Consider the following 17,215-nt stretch of genomic DNA (forward strand, 5'->3'; position numbering starts at 1 on the left):
GATGTGGGAGCCTCACACAGAAAGAGAGAGCCTAGACAGACCTGCAAGACAAAGCTAAATGGAATCATTAAGCAAATGAATGTTTCAACTATGGGCCAGTTCCTTGGGGTAAATAGCTTTAGGAACATGGAAGAGACAAATACTTTTTCTGCTTTCTCTGACATCCCCTCCCCAGCTGTTTTATACATGTAAACTGTAATGTAGATTATATCTGCTTAGTCAAGAGTGTAAGAACCTTTCAATTGTGTATTGAGATAGGTGCATAAGCTTAAGAAGCTTAAGACTGGTTCTTAACCAGTCTTTTAAGCTTGATCAGGTACTAATATGCCTTCTATCCCTTTCCAGGGAACAGGGAGAACACACCAGTATCATCAAAAGTAAGTGTCTCTCATCTGTAACTTGCCACTTCCAACCCATGCTGGAAGCAAGAACCAACCTGTGCCTTTGCCCCCTCATTAAACCACTCAGCCAGGAAAGGACACTGGGATTTCAAGAACCTTCTGCATTCTCCCATCTTAACCATGCAAGGATAGGCACGACCCAGTCCCTGTGACATAACAAAGTTTTAGTAAATCAACCTGAGGAGTTTCAATTCTTCCCCATCACACAGCTACAACATCCATTCCAACCTCTCCAAACCCATACCTAACCAGCTGAGCCCTACTGACTTCAGCTGGGGCTCTGCCCAAGAGAGGGGCCACATCAGCCCTGCTACCTGTAGAACACAGGAGGTCCCAAAGCCGGTGGCTCCCACCCTAAAAGCAGCACAGCAGCAGCTGCTGATTTCTGCTTTCAGTCTCGAGTGCCCTCTTTCTTCCTTGGGCATTGCCTGGCTTGTGCTAAAACCAACCCTGAAGAAACAGTGAGAAGGGAACACGTTGCTTTTTCCTGCCTGCCAGTCCCTGAGGTTCAGCTGAGGAGGCCACACACACCAACACATCTCTCTCCCTCCCACAGCTACTGCAGTGTTTCTGAATAAATAGGAAGCTGACCACCCACCAGTGGAAGCAATCACTTCAGAGGACACCCAGACTCATGGGACTTCATGCTTCCTAATGCAAACTTGCGTTTTGCTATATTTATTGACAGGGGGAGTGCTTCCTCCTCACACTTCCTACTGCTATTTGCAACGTTAATACTTTGACCTTATAATTAGGGATGGTCATGTTTTGTGGAACCTGAGGTTTTGCAAACCTCTTGAACTTCGGGGGGGGTAAGGGAAACTACAAAGAATGAAGCTTCCCACATCTTTCCTTCTAAGCCTGTGATATTCTTTTCCTCTGTGAAAAGAGATTCAGGCTTTTTCTTTTTAGCCATCAGATTTTTGTTGGAGGCCTGTAACTAGTGGAGTGCCGCAAGGGTCAGTACTGGGACCAGTATTATTTAATATATTCATCAATGATTTAGATGAGGGAATTGAGTGTACTATCAGCAAGTTTGCTGATGACACTAAGCTGGGAGGAGTGGCTGACACGCCAGAAGGCTGTGCTGCCATCCAGCAAGACCTGGACAGGCTGGAGAGTTGGGCAGGGAGTAACTTGATGAAATATAACAAGGGAAAGTGTAGAGTCCTGCATCTGGGCAGGAACAACCCCAGGTTCCAGTATAGGTTGGGGAATGACCTGTTAGAGAGCAGTGTAGGGGAGAGGGACCTGGGGGTCCTAGTGGACGACAGGATGACCATGAGCCAACACTGTGTCCTTGTGGCTAAGAAGGCCAATGGCATCCTGGGGTGTATTAGAAGGGCGGTGGTTAGTAGGTCGAGAGAGGTCCTCCTTCCCCTCTACTCTGCCCTGGTGAGACCGCATCTGGAATATTGTGTCCAGTTCTGGGCCCCTCAGTTCAAGAAGGACAGGGAGCTGCTGGAGAGAGTCCAGCGCAGGGCAACTAAGATGATTAAGGGAGTGGAGCATCTCCCTTATGAGGAAAGACTGAGGGAGCTGGGTCTCTCTAGTTTGGAGAAGAGGAGACTGAGGGGTGACCTTATTAGTGTATATAAATACATAAAGGGGAGTGTCACGAGGATGGAGCCAGGCTCTACTCAGTGGCAAACAATGATAGGACAAGGGGTAATGGGTACAAACTGGAACACAAGAGGTTCCACTTAAACTTGAGAAGAAACTTCTTCTCAGTGAGGGTGACGGAACACTGGAACGGGCTGCCCAGGGAGGTTGTGGAGTCTCCTTCCCTGGAGACATTCAAAACCCGCCTGGACGCATTCCTGTGTAACATTATCTAGGTGTTCCTGCTCCGGCAGGGGGATTGGACTAGATGATCTTTCGAGGTCCCTTCCAATCTCTAGCATACTGTGATACTGTGATATTTTTCTGCTTAAAGACCTATCTCCAACACTTTGTCTCGATACACGTTTGAGGCTAAACCCTAGGTTACTGCAAATGGTCAGTGTCCCTGATACCAGTGCTACCAGTCTGTACCAACAACCAGCCCCAGTGTGCCTGCCTCTTTCCTTGCAGGAAAAAGGGAAGATCAATCTCACTGAGGAATTCACCCATCATCCCGCAGGTATCAACTAATACTACTTCTTTTTAAAGAAAGCAAACAATTGGCTTTGGCAGCATTCAGGAGGCATCTGGCCACAAAATCCCAAAGGAGAACTAATCCATCAGAAGAGTATTCAGGCTCTTATGCTCATTTAAAAGCGGATTCCATGCAAATAAAAAAAAGGGCATCACAGCAGAGAAACTTGGGCTTCCTGACTTAACCAACAACTGAAATCAAACCCCAAAGCCACATCCTCAGCTAATATAAATATGGTGCAACTGAAGCTGATAGAGCAAAGCCTGTCAAACACATCCCAGTCCCGCTGTAATCCTCTTTAACAGCACTGAGGCAGAATAACGTTCCTAACGCGCAAGAGACGGAAACAGCATTGCTCTGGTTGCATGCTTGGGATAGGAAGCCACAGTTTGGGGGTTGCAGTGGTATCAAGGCAGTTTTCATTCAAGTACTCATTAGGAACAAAGTAATGGATGATGGCAGGCATTACAAGTGCTGAAGGAGAAGCAGGACAAGGAGTATGGTCACTGGCTCAGTATCAAAGAGTTGAATCCTCCCTGTTGGCCAAACAGTCTCAGAAGTCAAAAAACATTTCAATCAAAGTCAGCTTAAAAGCTTCCTTCCCATCTTCACTTTAAACCTTCACAGTGAATTAAAGGATTGTTCTACTGTAGTGAACATCAGAAACATTTTTAAAGCATCAAGTATTTAGCTTTCATATTACTTTTATTTAGCAAACAGTTTAACAAAATTGAAGTGAATTCTCAAAAACCAAAGAAGCTAAATCTCTATTTTTTCCCTTGGAGGGAGGTGGGATTTTGGGTGCTGGCTTGTTGGGCTTTGGCAAACAAGACATTTATGCCCCTTGACAGTTCTCTAAGTCACGAGGCTCACCTCCTATAGAAGACACTTGACTGGACATATGTCATCAGTACAGAGTACAGCTAATGACACATAAATAAGGACTGTTTTCCAGGTCCATCAGCACCTCAGAGCAACTCACCCTGTTGTGTGCATGACTCTCTGTCTGTAGGGACTCCCATTTCTCACTGGCCCAATGAAGACTGCTTTACGTTAACAGGCTGATTCCCCAGCTCCCACCTCCACACCTGATAACATGGAATGGCTGAACAAACCCAGTTTTTCCCCCGATCTCTCTGTGGCAGCATTAGTCCAATGCTACCATCGAGAGGTACCCTCACACAAATTCCCTTTTCTGAAAGCCATGTTTTAATCCCTCCTTAATTTCATTCTCTGCCGTGTTTCCTGCTTATCCCTCCTGTGAGGTGAAAGTTCTGCTAGTAACAGACACACAACATTGCCTTGGGTTTCAATTCCTCCTGCTGATTGCTTATCCAACACACATAACTTTTGGAGGAACAGTGCCAGTCAAAAGCACTCCTACAAGAGGGCTTTATTAGCTGCAAACTGGCAGGGCAAAAAGCACTGTGCCTCCAGGACCTGGGTGATAGTTCAGTTGCAATTTGGTTTCGAAAGTCTCAGAAGTTTTCCCTCTTCAACAAAACCAGGCTCTTTTGTAAGTGTAAAACATTGTCTAAGTATAGCAAAACTCTATGAAACATCAAGCTAAAGATCCACAGCAAGTGCCAAGAATTTATTGAACAACAATGTCCTCTGCTGGCAGGAACTAGGCTCAACTTGTAACACTTAACTGCATTACGAGTTCTGCCCTGTGATTCTGGGGACATCATCATGAATACATCATTAAAGGTCTGAACAGGAAGGAAGGAAGGAAGATTTAGATTAGATATAAGGATGAAATTCTTCCCTGTGAGGGTGCTGAGGCACTGGCACAGGGTGCCCAGAGAAGCTGTGGCTGCCCCATCCCTGGCAGAGTTCAAGGCCAGGTTGGACACAGGGGCTTGGAGCAACCTGCTCTAATGGAAGGTGTCCCTGCCTGTGGCAGGGGGTTGGAACTGGATGAGCCTTAAGGTTGCTTCCAACCCAAACCAGTCTGGGATTCATTCTATGAAAATCAACATTAGGATTATCCAAATAATGTTGAAATTATCCTGTCTGGTTCACCTCAGATGAGGGCAGAGGCCAGGGTATATTCAATACATAAAGCTCTGATGATAGCAAATAAATGTGAGTATTCAAGATAAACCTATGTGACTTCAAGCCCCAGTGAATGGAGCAGCAATATGGAAATGGAATCCAGATTCTCCCCTCAGCCTTACTGCTTATCCTCCCTGCTTATCTTCAGGCAAATCAGGTCTCTTCCGTCTATCCAGATTTTGAAAGCATCACAACAGTGAAGACATCATTTGTCCCAGTAGACATTACCACAAAAAGGAGCTGAGGTGCTTTCAAGAGCACACAAGTGACACAGGAATCTGGGATTTATTTGTGTTAGACACAAATACAAAGAGTATTCAGGTTCTAGAAGAGACTTACAGACCCCTACCTGACCTGGGTGCTCCCACGCACTCCAGCAACAACCTAACTCCTGTTAATCCTCTTTAAACACAGTGGAGTTGACAGCTGCTTTGTTGGGCTCCTCCATGTCCCTGTGTGCCGGTTCTGAAGAGTCTGCATTCTGGTAATGCTTCCCTAAATGCCTGCTCCAATTCTCATGTAAAAACCAGTGTACCTGAAACCCAAGTGTAGGTTTACTGCATCAGATTGCTGGAAACAGGAAGCAAAAAGCAGCCAAAGGGAAATTCTCCATGTTCATTCCTAGCAGGAGCTGCCCAGTGTTCCTCAAACTCCTTCTATGCCTCAGAGAGGCAGCTGCACAATCACATATGAATAAACGCTCATGAATCCCAATTATCATCAGGATTTAGCATTGCTGTAGTTCTAGTTAGTTCTAGGATCTAACTATAACCCTAAAAGCACGCGACGACACTGACAGAGCTTGACAAGTCTGTTGCAATTCAGGAAGGTAAACAAGAGTTATCCAACATATTTATAGGAAGACCAAACAAACTTCTGGGCTCAGATTCACTTTTATCACATCCCCTGAGGTTTTGAGCTTGGTTGCTCTTTGCAGCTACACAAGCTGGTCTAAGAAAAGCCATTACCTCTCCCAGTGAGCTTTGGTTCCTTGATATCCTCAGAGTACCACAGCTACAGCACCACTACAGCAAGGGTTTCTCCAACTTTCTTCAGCAGCCAATGGAAGTCGTCAATGGAAGAAACCTCCAACACCTGCAATGACTACCCTGTGGCTTAAGAAAGAAGCTGGGCTCAGGATAAGAGGATTGTGAATCAGTGCAATGGTTTGAAGTGTCACAATGACAGTACTTTGGCAAGGCACAGAGAAAGCTGCACTGTAAGGTTGCATGAGACAAGGTGATCAAAATAACTGAACAAATCCCATCACAAAAGAAGCAGAATGACTCCTAAGGATCCTTTAGCTTAGTCACCAACCCTATTTATATGTTTTAAGAGACCATAAATACTTTTATCTGCACTCAGGACACCGAGAGCTTTCCCAGTTTCTATATAAAGAAGTCATTTTGGGCAGATCAAAACAATAAAGGCCCAGGACTCCTGGATGACAGATGCCAGGATGTTAGTAACCATAAATGGTTTTCAAATATGGCCCCATCACCATCCCCCCCCCAGTAGCCCTTTCAAGTGGGAATTACAAATTGCTTACTTGGAGAGGAAATTTCAAACAGGCCACTTATCAAAAAGTGCCAAATAAACCTGTCATTGGGATCGAAGTTACAAACCATTCCTAAACTCTGCAGACATTTCCTGAGCCTGTGAACTCTGATCTTGGCTTCTAATAAACATGACATCAGCTCCCCAGCACTGCAGACACAAGACACATGACCCACCACTATGTTATCGCTTCCTCTGCAGTTCCTTGTAGGATCTGTTCTGAAGCACAACATCAATGGGAGACTTTCTGTGTAATTCACAACTGGGTTCGGATGAGGTCCTTAAAGGGAGGTCAGAGCAGCACAGCATGGCAGCAGTGAGCTGCAAATCTTATTGCAAGGATCCACTTAAAAGCAATCCCGCATCAGAGACCCTCGAGCTTTCCAGGTAAGTGGGTTAAGACAAGACTCCTGTTGCTGTCAAAAGACTTACTAACTCCTAACCTCTCATCCTAGAAATGGAACTGAGCCCTTAAGAACACTGATTAAACACATATACACTGAGTAACACATGGCTACTGAGTAACCTTTCAAAACCTGTTAAGAATGATTACAATATGCTCAAAGATTTCAAACGCTGCAATAACAATCACCTTCATTCCCAGAGAAATTCCAGGGAAGGATTACGACAGCTAAAGCTCCACAGTTTACTTTTTCCAGGAAGGCACTTCCTTTGCAACCAAGTTTGGGGGTTGAAATTGAAGTTGGAACAATAGATTTAAAAGGAAAGTTCCTGTTTATCTCTGGGCTGGAGACTTGACCAAGACCCTTCCCTGACACCAGACAAAAATGGGCCATCAGCTCAATAAACTAAGATTCCAATAGGCACTGAACTAGGGCTTTTGGGAAAGACACTTAAAAAACATGTTATGAGAATCAGGCATTTGTAAAGGTAATTCGTAAATATCCCATCTGAATAGGGAATATTCATCTAGAAATGCAGCCTCTACTCCTCCCTAAAAGACAGATATTTCTTTCATACTTGGGTACCCCAAAAGACTTCCAGATCGAACACAAGTCAGAGCCAGCACAGTGTAATACACAATGAGCTGTTAAAAAGCTTTATGATTAACATATGAAACTTGCTGGAAAAGACCTCTCTAAAAGTCTCCAAGAATCCACATGGATAGCAAGTTATAGTAGTCGAAGACCCAGAGAGCTGTCCAGAGCCCTGGGAGAATGACTTCCTGGTTTTCATGTCTGTTTTTCCCCCTCTTCCATCCTCATCAGTTCAGAGCCTGCAGTTTATAGAAGCAGGAAAGTCCTGTTGGTCAGTATGGATCAAAAAGGAGAGCTACCTGCCCCATAGTGTAAACTGACTACGAGCATCTCTAGTCAAGTTTAAAGCAGTTGCACAGCAACAGCATTCTAGCACAAAGGTGCTTAAACATTCTCGAGTCACAGTAGCCTTGGCACGTGGTGAGCCTGCTAGTTGTAACACCAATGTTTGACTCTCTTATGGCAGGATATACACCCTGCCATTCACTGGGACACAGAGAGGAGTTCACTCTGTCAAACAGATACAGAAGGAGACATAAATATGTTATAGATACGTTATATCTATATATAGATATGTTATAGATATATGTTATGCTATAGATATACAGAACATAACATATATAATGTTGTTATACGTTATACATACAGAACATAACATGTTCTGTATAACACGTTCATGTATAACATGTTATATACAGAACATAACATATATAATATGTTACGTTATATGTTATAGATATACCTCTATATATAGGTGTGTATATATATATGTATCCATACATATATGTTATACCACTGTCACAAGATTGTGCAGGACCTTGGGAACCCGCAAAGCTCAAAGCCCCTCCATGCTCTCCTGTGGGGAAGGGGAAGCCCCTTGCTCCTTAATGTTGGTGGATTTCACTCCAAGTACTTTTCTTAGGAAGGGAAAAGAAACTCACAGAAGGCACAAGATCCCTGGCCGTGTATGCTGACGATCAAAAGAAATTACCCAGTTTGTATTACCTGATCATTCAGCCTTCTAGCTGCACAGCTGTAAAAACACATGGATTGCCCCAGTAGTAAAAAGGACCAGCAATGTTGTACCAACATCCTGGATCTGCAGCACTTCAGCAGAAATGAAAAGAACACTGACCCTTGAACTGGACTGCCGAGGAGGGGACTGCATGGGGAGGGAGCTGACGAGTTAGTCAGAACAGCCAGGCAAAGCCGTGCTCTTGCTAAGGGAGCCAAGTGATCTTTAATGCCCAGGAAAAATTCGGTGCTTTGGATTGAGTGACTCATGGAGCAAGGCAGCACCTCCTACCAACGTGCTGTGGCATTCATACCCAGAAGGAAGTGTGTCAGCTACTGAGTCATGCAGCTCCGAAGGATAGGCTGTCGCCAATCTAAACACGAACTCTGCCCGGCCCTGTTCAGTCCTGACATTACCGTAGCCCAAGGTTAAGCTCATCTCCCAAGAGCTTGCTAAACTAAAAAGCTTTCTGGTTATAAACAAAGTATGATTTCCAAACCCAGGCTCCCAGGACCATGCTTGAAAGCCCAGCAATTTCCCTGCACACACATTTAGCCTTCTGACATCAAAGCGCCTGCAATACAACCTGCTGGAGGGACTGGAAGCAAAACGGATTGGCCACTTAGGAGCAAACTTTAATATAGGAGTGGGACTTGTGTTTTTACACTACTGACCTACATTTGCAATTCCCTGGAGGTAATTTTGCCCAGCCTATAAAAAGGAAGAGCTATAAAGCCAGCTATATTAAGTTGTTATGCAATAGAAAGCACAGCTGCGCTGAACAAAAACAGCCCAGGACAAGAGGAGCAAACAAAAGCCATGGAGTTCCGTGTAGGAAAAACTAATAGGTTTCAGCTAACAAAAGAAGAGACTTTTAATTAACTTGTTCTGATTGAGTGCAAAGATAATTAAATTACAGACACAACCACAGGAGTGTAATCAGTTTAGAAAAACCCACACACCGACACAAAGGATTTTCAAGATCCATCTATTAGAAACCAGCTCCACTTCAAGCGCTTTTCTTAAACTCTTCCTTTGTTAAATGCATTCATGTGCTTTCTTTTAGAAGGCTCTAACTCCAACTCGGTTTAATGAAACCCTTGAAAGACAGCTCCTGATCCAGTTCTTCTGATGTTTTGTGGTTTTCAGGTTAGTTTCTTCTTTTCATGCAATGACTCGTCAATCTCACCTTCCACTTCATCAAGGTGTAGCTGCCTTTCAGCTGCACGGGGGGACCTGCATGCAACACAAGGGCTCCAAATGACAAATCAAAAGCAAAGCGACAAAACAATGAATCTGGGCAGAGCTACTTTGCTACAGTCAAAATATAGAGGTGGGATTTAATTCAGGGGAAGGTACAGCTCACAGCTGGAGATCTCCAAGGCTTGACAGAGGGAGCTTACTTAATGGTAAAGGGAGTGTATTTGCTAGGATGAGCATGCATCTATGTCAAATCATGAGGGTTCTGCACTGTCCAAACTGTGGTATTCTTTAGCAAAAATAACAGCCCACCTTTCCAGTGACAGCAAAGGTCACTCATTGTTTGATCCATGAAGGCCCAGTAAAGAGTCTGTACCAGGCCAAAGCACAAAGGAACATGTTCAACAGGACCATTTATACCCATAAGTCAAGCTTAAAACTTCAGTGCTTTGCAAAACTAATCCAGAATACATAATCTTACCCTTAGGAATAAGGGCTCCTGTTAAGAGGAAGTCAGCAAAGAAAAGGGAATCCACTGATGGTGTGCTCCTTGAGGTCTACCCAAACACATTACAGGTGCTCAGAGCATTGCTCCTGAACAAGCAGCCACAAAACCCCTGCACACACTTGCCTGGTAGAGATAAGAAGACAAGAAGGCGGCATTTTCCATCTGAAGGGAATTAGCTGGAATAGCATCTGCTGGCTTGTAACACCCCAACCAGAGATGAGTACAACAAACTCCTCCTTCACCCTTAATAAATGCCACACTAAAGAATGAATGACATAAACCTGAAACCACCACATCCTCAAGCTCTTCTGCCATCTGTACAGTGCAGCTGCACTGGTCCTAATCCCAGACACCCTCTCTGAAGAGTTGTCTCCCAGCAATTTCAGGCCTCTTATAGGGATATGTTTTACATGAGCAACAGGTTCCACACTTTGACTTTAAAAAGGCCCAATACAGGTTGCTCACACTAGTTAATGAAATGCAATACCTGGTGTTTATTAAATCCTGAATGTGATGCCAAGCACACCTACCATGGCAAAAACCTTCAGTGCTTGCTGGGCTCAAACCAATAATAACCTGGAAAGAAATATAAACCCCACTCCTTGATGGGGGCAGAAATACCATCGTGGATCTCACTTCTGTATAGCAACCAAGGGCAAGGAGGAAATTCGGGCAGGAAAGGCAAGCTTTCCTCAGAGCCCTAAATCAGAAGCGTGTTGTCTGCCCCAAGAATTAGTCATGCAGATGTGTACATAAGGTGGTTTCACTCGTTTGTATCCTGCACACCCCTAGCATCAGGTGCCGTGGCGCACGCTACCATCAGCTAACACGCTTGAGGCCACCAGATGTCCCCTTCCGATGCTCCGGGTGCATTCACTTGTGTCCATGTAGCGGTGGTCCCGGTTAGTAAGGCTGCAGTGGCATCTACTGGTCGCAGCCCGGCGAGACAGGCGGTAGCTACGTCAGCTCCAAGTTTCTCCCATAGAATCACAGAACCAACTAGGTTGGAAAAGACCTTTAAGGTCATTAATGACAGAAGAGCTTTTCCAGGCTTCTTGCACTCCTAGTATTTCTTCTGCTGCTGCTATATCTTACGGCTGTCATTTATTCTTGTTGCTGTTAAGCTGCTTTGAAGAGGTTACAGTAGTGGACATTACAGCTTCTTGTCATCAATGAAGACATAAGGAAATACCTCAGGATGTGAATGTAGCACTCCAACCAATCCACGGTTAGCCTGTACCCTACCAGTAGCACAGCAAAAATCAGTGCCATTTTATGCCTGGCTCAGCTGGGCTGCTGAGAAAGCCTACAAGGCCATTGCCAGCCACTGAGCCACATTTGGCCCTCCCTAGATGCTTGTGTTTAGCACATCTTGCAATGTTTTTATTCCTTCAGGTCCTCAAAGATTCACGTGAATGAGACAGGATGTGATTCAGTTACAGGTAGAGAGAAAAAAAGCTGAACTCAGACTGGTGTGAGCGATTAAAGGAGATTTATGGACATGTGTGTTAAAAGAGTTTGTCACTAGGGAGTTTCTCTTACCAGTGCTAACTGTGAAGCAAAACTGAGCATTGTACTGCAGCTCTCAGTCTGTGGAAAGCCAAGTATCCAACACTTGATCTTACAAAGAAAAGAGAGTTTTCTTCTGTCACAGGGAAGAAAATAACAACTGGTCCAACCACAAGCACAAGCACAGGCAAGAAGCACAACATTGGGTCAGGGCCAGAAAAATAAAGAGATGCTAGTGACACCTCTATTATAACAACTACTGGTTTAGTCATCTTCAGAGATCCCTCCTTTGTAAAGAGATACTTAGAGCAGTACTTCAAGGCTTGAAAACTTCTCCAGTTTTTAAAGAGATGTGCCTTGGTGAGGCTTTTCTTCTTAAATTAGTATTTAAATAAGCAATACAATATTCCCTATTCCATTTGGAACACACTGTTCTCAGAGTCTAGCCTTCCTCGCAGAGGTGAAGCTTTGAGAAACATGAATTAACATGAGGGCAATGGTAAAATCCTAAGAGCTGTTAATCCACCAAGAGACCGGGGAGGAAGGAGAAAGGAATATCAAGGAGAAAACCTACCCTCAGGCACATGAATCTGCACATGATCTTTCAGAGTGGTACCTCTGCTACATCTTTCACTGGTCACAGCCCTTGTGGGGAACTCCAGACACTGCCCAGCCCTTTGGAAAATGCTGACACCAATTTAGATGCCAGAATAGAGACAGGAAAGTCTTATTTAAAGCTTCTATTTTTAAAAGGCTGGGTGTAGCATAAAAAGTTGTATGTTTGGGTGGGAAAACCAAGTTTAGCAACGCACCATGCATATTGCTTTCATCAGAACTTACTCATTCAGGAGAGTTGCACAACCCACCTCCACAGAAGCATCACTTAAAATACAAGTCTGTTAATGAATTGCTTCATAGTGAGATGCAGCCTCCTGCTCCATACCACGTTGCATGGATCAGGGAATTCCTCTTCAGATCTTCTAATGGAGGCACATGGGGCTAATCCTGCCCACAGAAGACACCTCTACAGCCCTGCCTGAAATCCCTGTGCCTCTGAAACATCCCATTTACAACTGAACCCCTCTGCAACCTCCAGTTATTCTTTTACCCTACAAGGTTCTCCTCTTGCAGCTCCAGGCTCCTTAGGGCAAGACTGTCTTTAGTCAATCCGCACAGACGTACGACGTTCAGTTTCACTTAGACCTTGTAAGTACAGCTGTAATATTTAAAGTGTCTTAAAAAGGATGAAGAATGACTCTGGGTGGTATTAATCTGAACAGTTTCAAACTGAAAAGGTCAAACAAAGGTGAGTCTATTTATCTTAAAAGCTTCCATCAAACAGCCCCAATCCAGCTTCAGATAATATCTCAGAATGTCACTCCAGCTGAGAAATAGTATCCTAAGGAAAACAGTTCTAATAAGAGCATGTAATCAAACAAGTATTTTGAAGCCAGTCTTCTGCATTCCAGTTTTAGAAGGAATACTATCAAATCCTGCTTGCCTTTGGGACCTTTACTTCACCTGTTCCAACAGCTAGGAGTACAACTGCGAGACATCCTCATCAGACATGATACAGTGCACATAATATTAACAGACTAAAAGATCTATAACAGACACAGTGGTAATACTGTATAGCTTTACTCACCCCAGCATCTCAGAACTGTGGTTTTGGAACAAAAGGGAACACTGTTATCAAAACTTGTGGGGTGGACAACAGAGGCACAGTTATTTGGCAAGCAGCAGACTGCAGATCAGCACACACCAACCAAACCCACACACAGTCCTACAGGACATGGCCACATTTTATTGCTAATAACTCATCCTATTACCAAAAGGCTGCTACAAAGGTGTTAAAGTATTAGCTTTATGTACAAGCAGTAGAATATGCATGGCCTTCCAGCTAAAGCTCCAGCCTTGGCATCAGGATTTCAGCCTTAGTTCCACCCTCTGAAAGGTGTATAACTTTGCACAGCCCTGTAGCCACACCAGTCCTATTTCCTGCTTGCAGAATGAGAACTGCTACTTGCTTTCTCACACCCACAACAAAGTTAACATGAATGTGTTAAAGTTTGACTTGGGATCTACAAGAAACACAACAGGAGTGCAGGCTAAACCCATTGGCCAACACTACACTGTATCTTGTAGCCTGGAACTTTTAATGTACACAGTCAGGCATACTAACCTCTAACTCAAATTTTACAACTCCAGAGCAGGTGTTCAGATTCTAAGGGTGGAGAAGGAAAAGGTGCTTCTTTCAATTTACCATGCAGATACACTTTTCATAGTTGCCCAGTATTCTTTCACTTGGGACCATCTCCCTGTAGCCTTGACTTGACAGGAGCACAGAGAAGGTAACACTAAGAATCACATTTGACAACCAAGCCATCAGTTGGGTTTGTTTTTTTTATAGCCTGAAGAGTCCAAACCACTGTGTTTTGCTCTGTATGGCTAATCAAGAGACTGAAGGAAGGTAAAAAGCTGAATGATAGGATAAGTTCATCCTTGGTCATGGAAAAGGAGCGCTACTTGCAACTAAAGCTTTGCAGAGCATCATTGCTTCAGCTGAAAACAGTGTGACAGAGGTCTGAGTCACTCAATCAGCTGTCTGGGTCACATACACATTGTTGTGGTCATTTTCAGGCATCACTGCCCTTGGTTTCCTCTGTGTAACAAGATCCCTCCCACTCACCCTTCTCTGTTCCTCGTATCAAAGGGGTTTCTGATAAGTGTTAAATGACTCAGACTTTGCACTAGACACGCCGCTGTTTCATCATGAGCATGAAACAGGCAGTGACAGAAGGTCAACTTTCAAAATCCTTCAGAAGCACCTTGCCCAGAGGGTAGACAAGACTCTTTGCAAGCTTGACTCAGAATGGATCATGGCTGTCTGCTCTGCACCCAGTCACATCAACCGCCGACCCCAGTTCAGACCTGCAACAGAAGTTTGAACTCTCCTAAAGCAAGAATAAAATAAGGGGATTTATTTTTCCTCTTAATGCAAATACCATTGCTTAGCTCTGTATAATCTCTCCCTGTACTGCAGGCCAGTTATCTTGCAAAGGGCGACATTTTCAGTTTTTCTGTTCTACATACACAAGGTATTTTTTATTGTCTTATTTCACAGAATGGTTTGGGCTGGAAGGGACCGTTAAAGCTCATCCAGTTCCAACCCCCTGCCACAGACAGTGACACTTTCCACTAGAGCAGGTTGCTCCAAGCCCCTGTGTCCAACCTGGCCTTGAACACTGCCAGGGATGGGGCAGCCACAGCTTCTCTGGGCAATCTGTGCCAGTGCCTCACCACCCTCATAGTAAAGCATTTTTTGTTAATGTCCAATACAAATCTTCCTCTGGCAGGTTAAAGCCATCCCCCTTTGTCCTGTCTTCTGCCAAAGTTTCAGATACTTATGACACTGGCTTCATCAACTGGCAGCATAGCCAAGAGACACCAAAACTAAAGTATTACCATCCTTCTCATCATGGCCCTTTATTACAGAGTAGCTTTTAAACATGGAGACCTACAGATCCACTGTGGTGAAGATCAGCTTTTCTCAACAGCTTTGCCAGTACTGCCTGATACTCATTCCAGGGCTTGAACTGACTGGGGGGGTTATTAGTAATGGAGGGATACAAGAGATCCATGCATTACTACTTCAACTACAGCCAGTGAAAAGCATTCTTCTGTAGCACAACAAAGCACATCTGCCTGCCTGGTACGTCTCAAAGACAGACTCCAGAAACCTCATTACAAAACAGTGCAAGCTCTCCACAGGGAGAGATGGCATGGCTCTTAACACTTGATGCCATTATATGAAGAACTAGTCTCTGGTGACCAGCTATAAGACATGGGGGATACAACACTGATATTCTCTCTTTAGTTTTATCACACCCTTCACCTGGAATCTAAGCCAGGGTACTCAGGACAGCAACAATAGCTTCTTAGCTTCACAGCTTCAATAAATCCAGAAGTGCCAGATACAGATGTCCCTGCAAGTAAGTATTTTGCACACATCTCTATGTAACTTTTACCTCAAAGCCTACACTGAGCTCACCCACTGCCCTCCAAACTCAGGGCACTCTCATGAGCAGTCACTTGGAAAAGCTGAAGTGAGGAAGTGCCTAAAGAAACTTGGGGGAAATACAGCCCTTGCCACAAGTTGATACCATCCCCCCCCCCGTTTCTGTTCTGGATCCGCTTTTGACACAGCCTGACACACCCCAAGTGGGAAAGTCTGCCTATGGAGAAGGAAGAAATATTATGTCTGCTACATAGAGGATGTGAAGAGAACCTATGTAAAGCAGGCTGGATAGGAATGGATTTTTGGGAAACAGATGCATCCGTGAGCTGAAGTGACCCCAACAGTATCTGAAGTTTAATACTGAGCAAATTCTTTTCCCCATAGTTAAAGTGATCATAACAGATATACAGAGGCCCATCAAGAAAACAAGACACTTTCTCCAGACCTTGTGTTTGTTAATAGTAACATAAACACAAGAAAAAATAAAGCCTCATATGCCCACTGGTGATAACTTAAAACAGCAGCATAGTACAAGAAGGCAGGAGCTATAGAAAGCGTATTGGAAGAAGTATTAAGTCTTTTACTAAAAGATGATTACTATTCTTTGCGATGTTACATTCTCATGCTCTCAAAATACACATTTAGCTACTAAGAGCCTCCTAGCTATAGGCAGTTAGGAGACCCCATAGGAAAAGGAATCAAACTCCTAACAGATCATGTGCAGTCTTCACTAACTCCAAGAATGAAGTCATGGGTTATCTATATCCCATTAGCCTCATTCTTGACTAGCGGAGCGGTTTAGCTTAGAAACTGATTGAGAAGGTGCAAATAGAGGTTTCCTGTCTTTTTCCAGAGGACTTCTGGCAGAGAAAAGTTGCTGCTCAATTTCAGTTTCCCCACCCACCATCTCAAATGGTAGGAGAATTACAGGTGTTCAAATCCTACTTCCTCTGCCTCCTATGAGCATGCTGTCTCCAAAACAGACCTTAACTTTGCACCTCCTCAGAAGTAAAACATCACTGCCTTTAATGCTGTGGGTATGGATGGTCAATGCTGACTGAAAATCCAGCCACTTCCCAGCACCTAAACCTTGTAACAGCGTATGCTAGATTCAAAGAGAACTTACCCAAACTTCTTTGTCTTCTGGCTTTTTTCCAGGTCTTTTCCTCTTCATCCAGCTCCTCCAACACATGGCGAGTGCATCTCCCTCTCAAAAGGATCTGGCACATGGATTGCAGGGCATTTTCTCCAGAGCAGTGCAGAAGGAACACACGCCATAGCCCTCCTGGCACAGCAGAACAAGGCTGATATCAACCTCCACAGTCTCTTCCCTCAAGGTAATTATTCACAGGCAACTGGAGAAAAAAAACAACAACAAAACAGCGCTCACGCTTGGAAGAGGTCAAGACTTGGACCAACCTGAAGATTAGAGTCAGTGTTTGCTAATACGTCTGGCCTGGGAACCACCTTTACTTATATTTGCTATCTCTCAAGCATCTTTTTTGCCTGATTTAATCAAGGCCCTGCAGTTCTGCCCACAGCATGGGTGCTTTATTTGTTTAAATAAGAAACCACAAGGATTTGCTTCTGCGCTGAGCAGCAGCAGACTCAGCTGTTTACAAGCTTACCCCTGGACCTCTGCATCATGTCTCTGATTAGGCAGGATGGAGCACCAGGAAAAGCTTCTCAGTTCTGTGTCCCACCCACACAGGTAATGCAAAACAAGGTCACATAGAAAGAAAGAGCACACACCAGGATATTTTGTCTCAGTGAGAACTATTTAAGCTTTTCTAACTATTGAAAGCAACTCAGAC

The 17,215-nt window shown here is 44.2% G+C and overlaps 2 long non-coding RNA genes across 3 annotated transcripts in view; one reads left to right on the forward strand and one right to left on the reverse strand.

Annotated features, from left to right (window-relative positions):
* The window catches only part of LOC133273308 (uncharacterized), a 343,156-nt gene that overhangs the window by 302,395 nt on the left and 23,546 nt on the right, over positions 1-17,215 (forward strand). The window lies entirely within an intron of this gene.
* Positions 9,111-17,215, reverse strand: part of LOC133273305 (uncharacterized) — a 48,373-nt gene continuing 40,268 nt past the window's right edge. For both annotated transcript variants that reach the window (XR_009744727.1, XR_009744728.1), the window contains exons 2-4: positions 16,528-16,756; positions 9,848-9,997; positions 9,111-9,420 (exon numbers count right to left, since the gene is read on the reverse strand). This is a non-coding gene — a long non-coding RNA (uncharacterized LOC133273305). The remainder of the gene's footprint in view (positions 9,421-9,847; positions 9,998-16,527; positions 16,757-17,215) is intronic.

Source organism: Pezoporus flaviventris, unplaced genomic scaffold (assembly GCF_033815535.1).
Source record: "Pezoporus flaviventris isolate CSIRO_AGI_PZ_B2104156 unplaced genomic scaffold, CSIRO_AGI_Pfla_v1 ptg000031l, whole genome shotgun sequence".
In the NCBI taxonomy this organism is placed as follows: domain Eukaryota; kingdom Metazoa; phylum Chordata; class Aves; order Psittaciformes; family Psittacidae; genus Pezoporus; species Pezoporus flaviventris.